Source organism: Mastigoproctus giganteus, chromosome 10 (assembly GCF_048544385.1).
Source record: "Mastigoproctus giganteus isolate SK-2022 chromosome 10, ASM4854438v1, whole genome shotgun sequence".
Classification (NCBI taxonomy): Eukaryota; Metazoa; Arthropoda; class Arachnida; order Uropygi; family Thelyphonidae; genus Mastigoproctus; species Mastigoproctus giganteus.
Window position 1 is genome coordinate 196,352,960 of NC_143584.1, and position 12,170 is coordinate 196,365,129.

The 12,170-nt window shown below is 36.1% G+C and overlaps 1 protein-coding gene across 1 annotated transcript in view; it reads right to left on the reverse strand.

Annotated features, from left to right (window-relative positions):
• The window catches only part of LOC150079723 (uncharacterized), a 58,947-nt gene that overhangs the window by 4,815 nt on the left and 41,962 nt on the right, over nt 1-12,170 (reverse strand). The window lies entirely within an intron of this gene.

Consider the following 12,170-nt stretch of genomic DNA (forward strand, 5'->3'; position numbering starts at 1 on the left):
AACCTGAGCCAAAATATTTTCATCATAAATATCCATATCCTCACAGTACCTGGGCGATTATAACTCTTTCACTCTGTCAGTGAGACTCTTGCTGATTTGACTTCATTTCAGAAACAGTAAAGATGTTATGACATATTTCATGAAGTTTTTTTATGGAATAATTTAATTATTTCCTAAATTATTAGTTCGATTAATATCAACACTATTCATATAAATTAATGTAATGAGTTATGAATTAGTTGTTAATTAACTATTCAGTATTTTTTTTAAAAACATTTCCAGGTTCTATCAATTCTTACAAATTGTCTTAAATGTCCTTTCGGAAAACGATGCAATCGAACTCCAGTTTTATCACACAGAAAACACTTCTGTGCATTATACCAGCAGATCATTATAATAGTTAAAAAAAAGCAAGCACAAAGAATTATAATAAAAGTTAAAACAAAATTGTTACGTTCAACGATCACTAGAACTCAAAAGAAAGTAGTAACGACGCATTATTAATTAGCTATTCATTCTTTTTTTTTTTTTACATTTCATATGGATTCCGATAAATTATCTTAAATGTTCTTTCGAAAATTAGAACAATCGCAGTCCACATTTATTGCACACGAAACACTTATTTATTTCTGTGCATGACAGCAAACAATAATAATAGAAAAATAGTAAAAAAAGACTACTTAAAATAAAATTTCTAGTTTACGTGAACAGTAGAACTCGAGACACAGAAGCAATCACGTGGTTGCAACTTTATTAGCGTTGAGCATGCGCGTTATTACTCAGTGAATTTTGATGGTCACAGATCACCGCGTTAGTTTCGTGTGCTGAAAGTGAGGGCGCTGGAGGAATTGAGAAATTGTCCACTCTGTATCTTACTTCTCTTTGTCCACGCCACGGACTGTAAAGAAGGGAGGGTCCTTAGGCGTTTCGGTGGGATCCTCCAATTACACATCTGACAAAATGTCGGCGTATTCATTTCACCCGCTATCATTTTAATGTTGACGAGTAAGCGGAGGGTGAAGTTCCTTCTGAGACTTTTCTGTAGTTTAGAAGTTTGGTCATTTCTGAAGTGTGTTTAAGGTCTAACGGCATCATTAGTTCCCCCAGCATCTCCACGTAGTATCCATTGTCGTGTTTTACAGTACGCTGTGAAGGCCAGAGATTTAAAAGTGTATGGATATTGTAAAGTGTAGCGTCGTGTACCGTTGTTCTTCTTACCTTTTAGCCGTTGAGCCGTCAATGGGACCCACCGTTGTCCACAGGAAGTCCCGTGGAGACAAGTCAGGTACACTGGTATTTTTATATAGTACTCTGGCAGATCCTGCCACATAATTTCGTGAAATGTGTGTGAGGAGTGGAAGTTTGTGCTTGAAGAGCACCTACCGATGGAGCCAGTACTCATCAGATGAGATGGTTTTTAGCGTCGTTTTCGCTGCCGATGCCCGGATTTCAGATCCTTAGGTGAAGACTGGCTGAAGAAACCCTCAGATCTACTGAAGAGTGTACTGAACCATCATCCATCAACAGTTGCATATGACTATTGTCTGCTAGATTGGTTACTAGAAATATAACTCCGTACTAGAAGAATGAAAGGGCACAATGTACATATGAAATGTCGATGTGCTAGGAAACACTGAAATATTGTCGTATCCCTCATATTCCTCCGACCTTATAATAAACTGTTTCTTCCGAAAATATTCAAGTTCACTGTCCTGCTCACACATTCATCTAACAGGACAATGCAATGTAGAATTCCAGCCACCAATTTTCACTATTCATTGTTATGAACTATCCATGGTCCCATGTTTTGATATGGATACCATTGAAATATCTGTACTCTTATATTTTTAAGATTGCTGCTACAGTTTGTGTTATTTCTATTTAACAAATATTTGCAAGACAACGTATTTCCAGCTCCTTGGAAATCTGTTTTGGTTAAACTGATTAAAAAACTCCTGGTGATCAGATGGGTTTTCGAACTATAGTCGTTTAAGCCAAATTTGAAAACCTCACCGAGGGCTTCATGGCTTTGTAAACCCAAGATCTCCAACTTTTCAAGTCTTCTTTCACCTAAAGATGGGATTTGTGTGGGGCAATCCTTCTAAGAGGCCATTGCAGATTTTCTTTGCGATATTAATAATTTAACCTGTAAATATTAATTGCCCATTTTATAGACTTCGAGGGTGCTTTTGACTCCCTGTGCTAGAAGGATGCCCTCGATGGTCTAGGTGATGCTCTCTTCCTTACAGTCTGAGATGACCTAAACGATGAAGTGAATAGTTGCGTTGCATCGATTTTACTAAAGAAAGACAATATGTGCTGAGGACAGACTATGCGACTGAAGCTGAGATTTCGAAATTAGAAATGACTGGCTATTAGAAAATTTTTCGACCATTAAGGAAAATTAGCCTCCCTGTATACCCAGTATTTGGAAAATCGGCCAGAGTGTATTGAACCAGTGAGGTTAAATCAAGAGACTTTCCGGAGTCATTCGACTCCGGAAAGATTCCTTTACATTGGAGAAGTACCAACGTATTGTTAATAAATAAAGTCGATTCCAGGAGTGAAGTGATTTAATACAGACTAGTTAGTCTGCCTTTCGGGTTAGGGAAAATCTGGGAGGAAATGATTAAGAGCGCAATCCATAGATATTTAGAAAGAACTGACATCAATCCATACACATTTAGAAAGAAGTGACATCAATCCATACACATTTAGAAAGAATTGACATTCTGGAAAACACAGATCATTTTTTTAAGAAAAAATCATTTTTAACTAAGCTAGTAAACTATTTTGACACATTTACTCAAAGGTTTCATGTATGGAATAATCGCGACATAGTTTATTTGGATTTCTGCAGAGCATCTGACGCCCCAGTAGAGCATCTGATGCCCTACTGGAGCGATTCTCACCTGAATTTCTAGATGGATGAAGGGCGCAGGGTTGTGTTCAGTGGATATTTTTCAAAATGGTGTAATGTCGAAGTGGAGTCCCTCAAGGATCGGATTTTGAACCATAGCTGTTTCTGATTTTAATAAACGACATCGACAAAAAAGGATAAAATGCGTGACGTGAAAATGTGCAGGCAAAAATAAAGACTGTAGATCGTTAATAATCAGTGCCAAAAATTCTCTTTCAGGTTGACTTATGCAGGCTTTAGCAATGATCAGAAAAGTGGCAATTATGTTTTAATGCATTAAAATGCAAGGTTTATCTAGGGAAATTCAACCGAAAAATAAATTATACACTTGGTGTGAGTTCGAATTAAAAACAGTACGATTTAGAAGTTACGATACTGGAAGATATGAAATTTTCTGAGCAGGTTAAACAGGCATACAGGAAAGTCTGTGGTTTTTATATAGCTGGTTTATCGAAAAATATCATGTAGAGATATAAAGAGATATACTGTTCAAGGAATACTGTTCCAAAGTGTGGAGGTCTTATCTGAAAAATAATACTGTATTGAGCTTCTTGAATTGGTGCAAATAAAGGGCACCAGCATGGTGCGATCGGAAAATGGCAACTGTACGAGAAAAGGCTTCGATTATGTGAATTACAGAGCTTCGAAACCAGTCACCTTAGAAAGGAATATGATTGATGTTTATAAAGCTCTGAGATCGGTTAGTAAAATTAATGAAGCTGGAATTTCTACTTTAGCACACCATTAATCGCCCATTTAGAAATCTTCTGTATTGCTAAAATGTCACGTACAGACCGATTGTTTACGGCGCACCTTATTGTCATTCCCCGCTGGAAGATTTAACTCTATTGATTTCGGCTTCTTGCATTCACGAGGGTGAATATAGTATTTGTGTTTCTTCGAAATACTAAGACCGTTCCTCTGTTTCTTTCTGTGGTATTTGAACAGGAATTAACAAAATATCGATGGACGACTTTTCGGTTATTAATGATACGGGTGTCCATTAATGCCACATTAAACATTATTGTGTAGAAAGTGTACTGAAATAGTATTTACAGATATTCGTGAGGAGGTTTGTTGAGAGTTTGGACAGATGGAGCTCACTCGAAAATAATTTTGTCTAATTATGTCCGTTAAAAACAACTGTTAAAAAATATTTAAAAAAATATGTTAAAAAACACCTATTTCAAATATTATTTCAATAAAATATCGAAATAATATTTTGAAAAAGGGCTCGATAATCCCAAAAAAATTGAACAAGGAGCTCGCCTCAGCCCCGACCAGACCGCTCGGTTCATTTAAACCAAAACCTAAGAGAAATGCAACAACAAATTGCACAAATTTTCCCCATAGGCCATACGTATTTAAGCTGGTTTTTATTATTGTAATTTTAATTGATCCAAATGTGAACAATTCCTATGCGGAAAATTCATTGGGTAGCACATGCTTGTTCCAATAAAAAATTGGAGAGCCTTGGAAAACCTTTGAGAGCTAAAAGGCTTCATTCCAGTTCAAAGTATAGTATAAGACGCTTTTAATTGGTTTTAACTGTTTTTTGTCATGTTTTCATAATAACTTACATTCACTTGTCAGAAAATTGCAGCCTGTATCCAATAACTGTAAAGCCAAGTTTTTTTCAGAATTACAGCTGGTATGCACCTAAGATGGTTTCAGATATCTTAGCACACTCCACAGGTATAGGGAAGAATGGTTTCCTCCAGTATGAATTGAAAAATGTCTTACGAGGGGACCATTTGTTGAAAACTTTTCATGAAAAATTGGAGCTGAAAGAGTTTTCGTTACTATGAATCCAGACATGGATGTTTAATTCTATTTTATCCAGGTTTCAAAACTGAAGAATTTGTTTCTTAGAATTTTCCTAGAAATTCTGAAATTTTTTAATGAGATCTTTTCACCCTAAAAGGTTTCTTCTCTACGAGATGAACTTTGAGACTTTCCCTGTCGGAAAAATTCTCGCAACAGTAGGTGAAAGGCTATTCTTTAGTACCTGTCTAAGGTGTGATCTTCCTGACAGAATTCATTCTAAGATTGCAGAGCTGAATTTTTTTTTTTTTCTAATGTGACTCTTAAATGATTTCCGAGACGTTCAAGTAGAGAACTTTTCCTCACACTCAAACAGCAGAAAAGCCTTTGTATAGTGTGATCTCTGAGGTGATTTTGAAGTATCACAGATTGGATTCCTGAAACTTTTATCCAAATATGAAACCTGAGACGCAGTATTACACTTCCTTTTCGGAGAACTTCTTACTACTCTGTAGACAGCTGAACCGTTTCTCTTGAATATGTACTCTCAGAGGTTTCTTTCCTGAGCTTTTGCTTGCAAATTACATTTGCAACGCTTTTTCCCACTATGGATTCTGAGGCAGCATGTGAGTTTTCTACTCCTTGAGAAATTTCCACTTTTCGACAGCTGAAAGATTTTCTCCAGTATGAAATCTGAGATGGTTTTTAAGACCTCCTTATTAGTGGTTGTTTTCTTGCAGGTTAGCCAATTAAATGGATTTTTCCCAGTGATGGCCTTTGAATTCTGCACACTATGAAAACTTCTCACAAATTTGACACCTGAGTGGTTCTTCACAGAATGAACGTTGCGATGGCTTTTGAGCATTGTTTTCTGATAGAAATTCTTCTCAGAGAGAAATCTCTCAAGGGTCCAACGACCCATGAGAGATTTTCTGCCGTTCTTACTAAGATTTGGACCCTGATGTTTCGTCTCTGTGTGAACTTCTCACAGATTGGGCAACTGAACCGTGTTTTTAGTACGTTTTCTGAGATCATTTGAGCATTTTTCCTCGTGCAAATTTGGATGGTAGAAAGATTTTTTCGAAGTATTAACTCTGAGATGTTTTATGAAATATCCTTTGCATGAGAAACTCTTGCCACAAGTTAAGCAGCTCAAAGCCTTTCACCTAAAATGAACTTCCAGATGAATTTTAAGACTTCCATTCATTGAGAATTTCTGAGCACGGGTTGAACAGCTGAATGGTTTCCCCTTAATATGTTCTGTGAGTTGTGTTTTAAGATATCATCTCTGTGCGCAGTTCTTACAAAAATTTTAACTGAAACATTTCTCCTTATTATGAAGTTGCAGATGTTTCTCAAGATTCTTTCATTCTTTAAACTTTTTACCGCAAGTTTTACAGCACACTTATTTGTCCTTATTATGAATTCCCACATATCCTCAGAGGAAATCTTCAGTGCATAGTGACAGACGTATAATGCTTCTATTTAAAAAGACCGGGTATATGTTTTGATTACTGTATTTTGGTAAAATTCCTTCAGCATTGTTAATTCGCTTGAATACCTTGCACGATACAAGATGAACGAAGAACAGAAAAATAAATTTTCAGATTGATGATTTCGCTTTATGAATACATATGGAAATTTTACCTTTGGAAAAACGTATATTATTACTTTTTTACCATTTGGACCCTGAAACTGTGCGAATAAATTTAAATTAATGCTCAGTTCAGGAAACATCTTGAAAAAGTTCTTGATATTATTGTCGAGATGTATGTTTTCTAGACATATTTCTGCAACTTACATCATGATTCAATTTGAATACCTTCTCAATGGTTCATACGTGTTCATAAACGTAATCATGAACACTGCATGATTTCCCTGCTAACCAGTGTCACTAATAATTTTTTTTTTATACACATCAATGAAATAAAAATAATCTGGAATGAATAAAAAATTTGGAAGACAATTCTCTGTGACTAAAATTTTCACTGTTTTTTTGCAATGTTTAGGAATTTCGCACTTTTCATTTAGATCATTATTTTAGTTAGCATTACAATAACAAAAAAAAATAGAATTGAAATTCGTTTTATTTATGAATTTTCTCATTTTATATATATAAATCCAGAGGCACACAGAGGCCTAATAGAATCCAGACAGGCCTATCATTTGTATCCCAACTATATACAAGATAATGACCAGCTGCATAACCATGCAGAAATCACACCACTTGGAGAGCCAGAACATAATAGCCAAACATAGTGTTTAGTGTTAATTAGATGGTGCCAAAGACCCTAAAGCACCTGGTCTCCCAGAGAACATATACAAGGAACTCCAGAAAGTTGCCATCCTGAATACCTGTAGGATAGTCAAAGGTCCTGGATCTACAGAAACACGACACATAACAGCCACCCTGTGCCATCCTGGTAGTAATACCTGTCACGGTGTGGATACACCTAGGGCTTACAATACCGGGTTACCGGTCATTTTTTTCCGGCATTGATACAAATATAACCGGTTTTTCGGTACTAATTTAAAATTAATAATTGCTTCTAATTTATACACATAAAGGATATAAAATCACCTGTATGTTATCATGACGTCGTCATCTCTACTTGCAAATGTTCGATAAATCATCAATAGGACACCATGCAACATTGCAACCTGTCCACAATTCTCGGTCAACTTCATGCCTCACCGAATCGAAACTCCAAAGTCCCGTTTCTCCATTACTGACTTTAGTTAAACTCCACCAGGTGTATCAATTACTTTTTGATCATTTGATTTTGTAAATGATTTGAAAATTTCTCCTGGAGACAATTTTGGATGGTTGAAAGACTTTTTTGTATTATGAACTCTGAGATGTTTTATGAAATATCCTTTGCATAAGCAATTCTTGTCACAAGTTAAGCAGCTCAAAGGCATTCACCCTAAATGAACTTTGAGATGAATTTTAAGCCTCCCATTCATTGAGAATTTCTGAGCACCAGTTGAACACTTGATCGGTTTCACCTTAATGTGTTCTATGAGTTGTGTTTCAAGATATCGTCTCTGTGCGTAGTTCTTCCAACAAATTTAACTGAAATATCTCTCCTTATTATGAAGTTGCAGGTGGTTCTGAAGATTTTCATTCTTTATACTTTTCACCCCAAATTTTATAGCAAACTATTTGTCCTTCTTATGAATTCCCAGATATCGTGAGGGGAAATATTCATTGCGTAATGACAGAGGTATAATGCTATTATTTAGAAAGACTGGATTTTTGTTTTGACTATTGATTTTGGTAAAACTCCTTCAGCAGAGTTAATTCACTTTAATACATTGTACGAGACGGGATGAACCAACAAAAAAAAAATCCAGTTCAGGAAACGTCGCGAAAAAGTTCTTGATATTATTGTCGAGGTGTATGTTTTCTAGACATGTTTTATAAATTTCATCATAATTCAAGTTGAATACCTTCTGAATGTTACGTAAGTGTTCCTTCTAAAAGAAGAAAAAGTTAACGTGTCCTTTATTTGAAGTGTATACGTCACTATTGGAGTACAGGTATTGTGTTGCATTTCTTCCTACTACAGCTTTCGCCTTCCAATCAAATTTTTTTTTTTTTTTTTTTTTATATGTAACCACAAACACGAGAGGTATTAGAACCTATAGTACTTACTACCGTGTTTGGGTTGGAGGGTGAGAAGACGAAAGAAGATATTTGTTGACATTGGACTTGAACTCCTGTAGACTGTAATTTTCAGGAAATACGTATGAAGGAAGTTTGTTCCAGAAAACGGCAGTTGAATGAATAAACGAGGAAGATGAAAAGTTGGTTCTGTCAGTTTGAAGTTGGACAGTAAATGGATGTTGGCTGGTGGTGGCACGTATTCGGACTGTTTTTAAAGAGAGAGCAGGAATTATAGAAGCCAATTCAGAAGAACAGTGCCCATGGAAGTATTTGTAGAAGAGGCATGAAGCAGAAACAGTACGTCTATGAGCCAGCGAGTGGAGAGACTCTGTTAGAAATGAATCATTAATTAACCTAACTGCCCTCTTCTGAATGGAATCAAGAAGCCTGAGGGAGGTTTTGGGGGCACCACCCCAGATGTGGGAACAATATTCCATGGCAGGGCGGATTTGCGATGTACACAGAGTGAGCAGCTGTTTGGAAGAAAAGTAAAGCCGAAAGCGAAAGAGAAAACCAAGTTTTTTAGATGCAGAGGAAGCAATATTTGTAATGTGCCTGTGCCAAGAGAGATTAGAAGTCAGGGTAATCCCCAAAAGAGATATATCATTTTGCCTAGAAATCGTAGTGTCACTAAAGAGAAACATAGAAGAAGAAGAATCATTTTTTTCGAGATATAAGACAAGACTGAGTTTTAGAAGGGTTGAAATCAACTAAGTTGTCTTTGCCCCACTGGAGAATTACCTGAAGATCGGCATTTAAGGAATTGGTAGCACATTTTCGAGAAGTTGAAGCTGATTGAGCAGGACAAGGTTTCTCAAAATGGAAAGTGGAATGCAATGTGCTATCATCGGCAAAACTATGGATAGGATTTCCAGTCAATGGAAGAAGGTCATTAATGTACAAGAGGAAAAGAGTGGAGGAAAGAACTGTACCTTGGGAGACACAGGCATTAGTGGAGAAGTTAGAAAACAGAGAGCCATCTACCATCACCCTCAGTGAACGATCAGAGAGAAAACTGGATAACCAATTACTAAAAACAGTTGGCAAACAATAAGATGGAAGCTTGTTTAGAAGACCTTTATGCCAAACACGATCGAAAGCCTTTGAGATGTGAAGAGCAACTACTTGTGTTTCACCGAACCTTTCCATTGAATTAGTCCATAAATGGGTAACATAAGCCAGAATATCACCAGTAGATCGACACTGACGGAATCCATACTGGCGATCGTTGATCAAACGGAAGGTTTCTAGATAGTTTAAGAGTTGGCAGTTAATTGATATCTCCATTACTTTAGAAAGAGTAGAAGTAATTGCAATGGGACGATAATTGGATGGGAGGGATTTGTCACCCTTTTTGGGAACTGGCTGGATATGAGCAAATTTCCAAGCAGAAGGAAAAACACCTTTGGAATAAGAAAGTGAAAAAAGGTGGCAAAGAATAGGAGTAAGTTCAGGAGCACAGGTTTTGAGAACAAATGGAGAAATACCATGGGGACCTAGAGCTTTCTTAGCATCAAGATTCTTCAAAATCCTTCTGACATCCCTTTGACGGAAGTCTACAAGGGGCATTGAATGGAGTGTGGGCAAATGAGATGGAGATGGGCAAAAGTTGCGGCCAATAGCTTTGGCAAGAGACCAGAATGCTCGGCTACCATTAGGGCAAGAAGCAAGTTTTCTACTCTTAGCTTGTTCAAACTGTAGTTTGGACTGATTAATAACTGCTTTACAATTGTTGCGAGCTTTGGTGTACGCAGAAAATGAAACTGAAGAATTAGAAACGAGCCAATTACGATATGCAACATTCTTACCTTGAACAGCCTTAGCACATTTATTGAAAAATCAAGGTTTAGATAGAGGACGAGATTTTAAAGTGGAGTGTGGGATAAAGGATTCCATTCCTGCAAGAATAATTTCACTGACACGATCTGAGCAAACGTTGAAATCAGAAATTTTGAAACAGTAATCCGACCAGGGAAAAGAAGAGAAGAAGTCTCGCAGGTCATCTCTATTCCTCTGAGATATTTGGCTTTGAAATATCAATGAATTAGTTTGATTTTACAACTGTGGCTCTTGTTAAACGTACTCCAATAATCATAGCTTTCTGAAAATCGAAAAGATGAACTGTGTTTCCCAAGGCCGGATCGATTAAGAAGCCACAGGAAAGCCAATAGCAGGTATCCTGACAGCAAGAAACTTCATGTTACCACGTATCAACCTATATTTGCATACCTCGCATTTAATTATCTGTTTACGTCAATTACAAAAGGTTTTTAAATCTCTAGCCACTAAGTGTATAAGAAAGTCACCATAGACCTCATGGAAAAGACTTAACAGAAAAGGAAGTGATTGAAGATGACACACAGACCAAAAGAAAAACCGTAAAGTAATGTCAGTTTTAAATTAAAAAAAAAAAAAAAAAAAAAAACTAACGAGCATAAATAATAAACGTTCTCTTTATATTCCTTTACCATCAGCTAATCCAGAAAATTGTACAACTAATCATTTTGTTAATTTTACAAAGAATACAGTATTTTGTAGCTGTTACAGGTGGTTGCTGTTGTAGTTTCTTGAACCACTTGGGTAATGAATATATTGTTTTAAATATTGCTATATTTTAATACAAAAAGCCTATTTAATTTAGTATGATAGTCATTGCTGGCCGGATATTTTGAGAGAATTATAAAAGCGCTATTTTGGACCTGATAACAAAACAGGAACAGATTTATTGAGCTAAAAGGTATGATACGATAAACAAAGGGCACTTATATCCTTCCAAATTAGAATTCCTGCTAATTGTGAACATCTTTCTATGATCAGAGAGGTAGAAACAACAAATCTTACAAAATGCAATCTATTCGTATTTCAGAGAGAGTACGAAATATGGAGCTGGAGTAGATAAATTAGAATACTGAAGAATGAAAAATGGCAGAGGAAGCAAGGAAGGGATTTTAGATTATGATTCAGGCAGTCAATGAGGTCTTCAATGCGGTAGGCGGCAACTAGGACCGGTGGTATTCTGTCTACAATATACGGAACATTTTGTTGCAGAGATAGTGAGGGTTATAATTCCACTATGCCATTTTATAGGAATATGTATTGTTCGTTGGGACAGAGCAACAGTAAGTTTATGGAAATTCAAAGGCAACCATGATTTTCTTTTAAATTTGTTTAAAAGATACAATTTTAATTTAATTAATTATCCAAATGAATAAAGTATTAAAACAAAAATGTAAGAGAAGGTTTGATTTAAAGAGAAATTCAACAGAAATACAGTGCGATTTAATTTCATCATTCTACAGTTTATATTTATTGAAAGTTTTAAAAAATTAATACAAACAGATTACATAAGGCATATTTCTGATTTTATTTAATGCTTTTCGTTTTTCCAAATGAATTCATTATCATGCGTCTGTTACTGTACACCAATTTTGTACGTAGATTATGAAGTGCTTGAAAATTAGTATTCCTTTATTGTAGGATCGACCCCTGCTGTGTTCTATGAGAATATTTTCTTTCTGGGATCATCTTCGCAATTCTCCGAGAACATCTTCTCACAGTTTGAAGAGCTGAACGGTTTTTCTCCAGATTGAGATGGTTTCTAAAGTTTCCACTCTCTGAGGAATTCTCCCCAGAAGTTTCGCAGTTGAAAGATTTTCCTCCAGCATTAATTCTGATATGACGTCTGAGGCTCGCTGAGTTTGAGAACTTCTTCTGACATGATGGACAGCTAAAAGGTTTTTCTCCACTATGAATTCTGAGATGATCTTGCAGGCTGCTTTTATTTCGGAACTGCTTCTGACATGTTAGACATCTAAA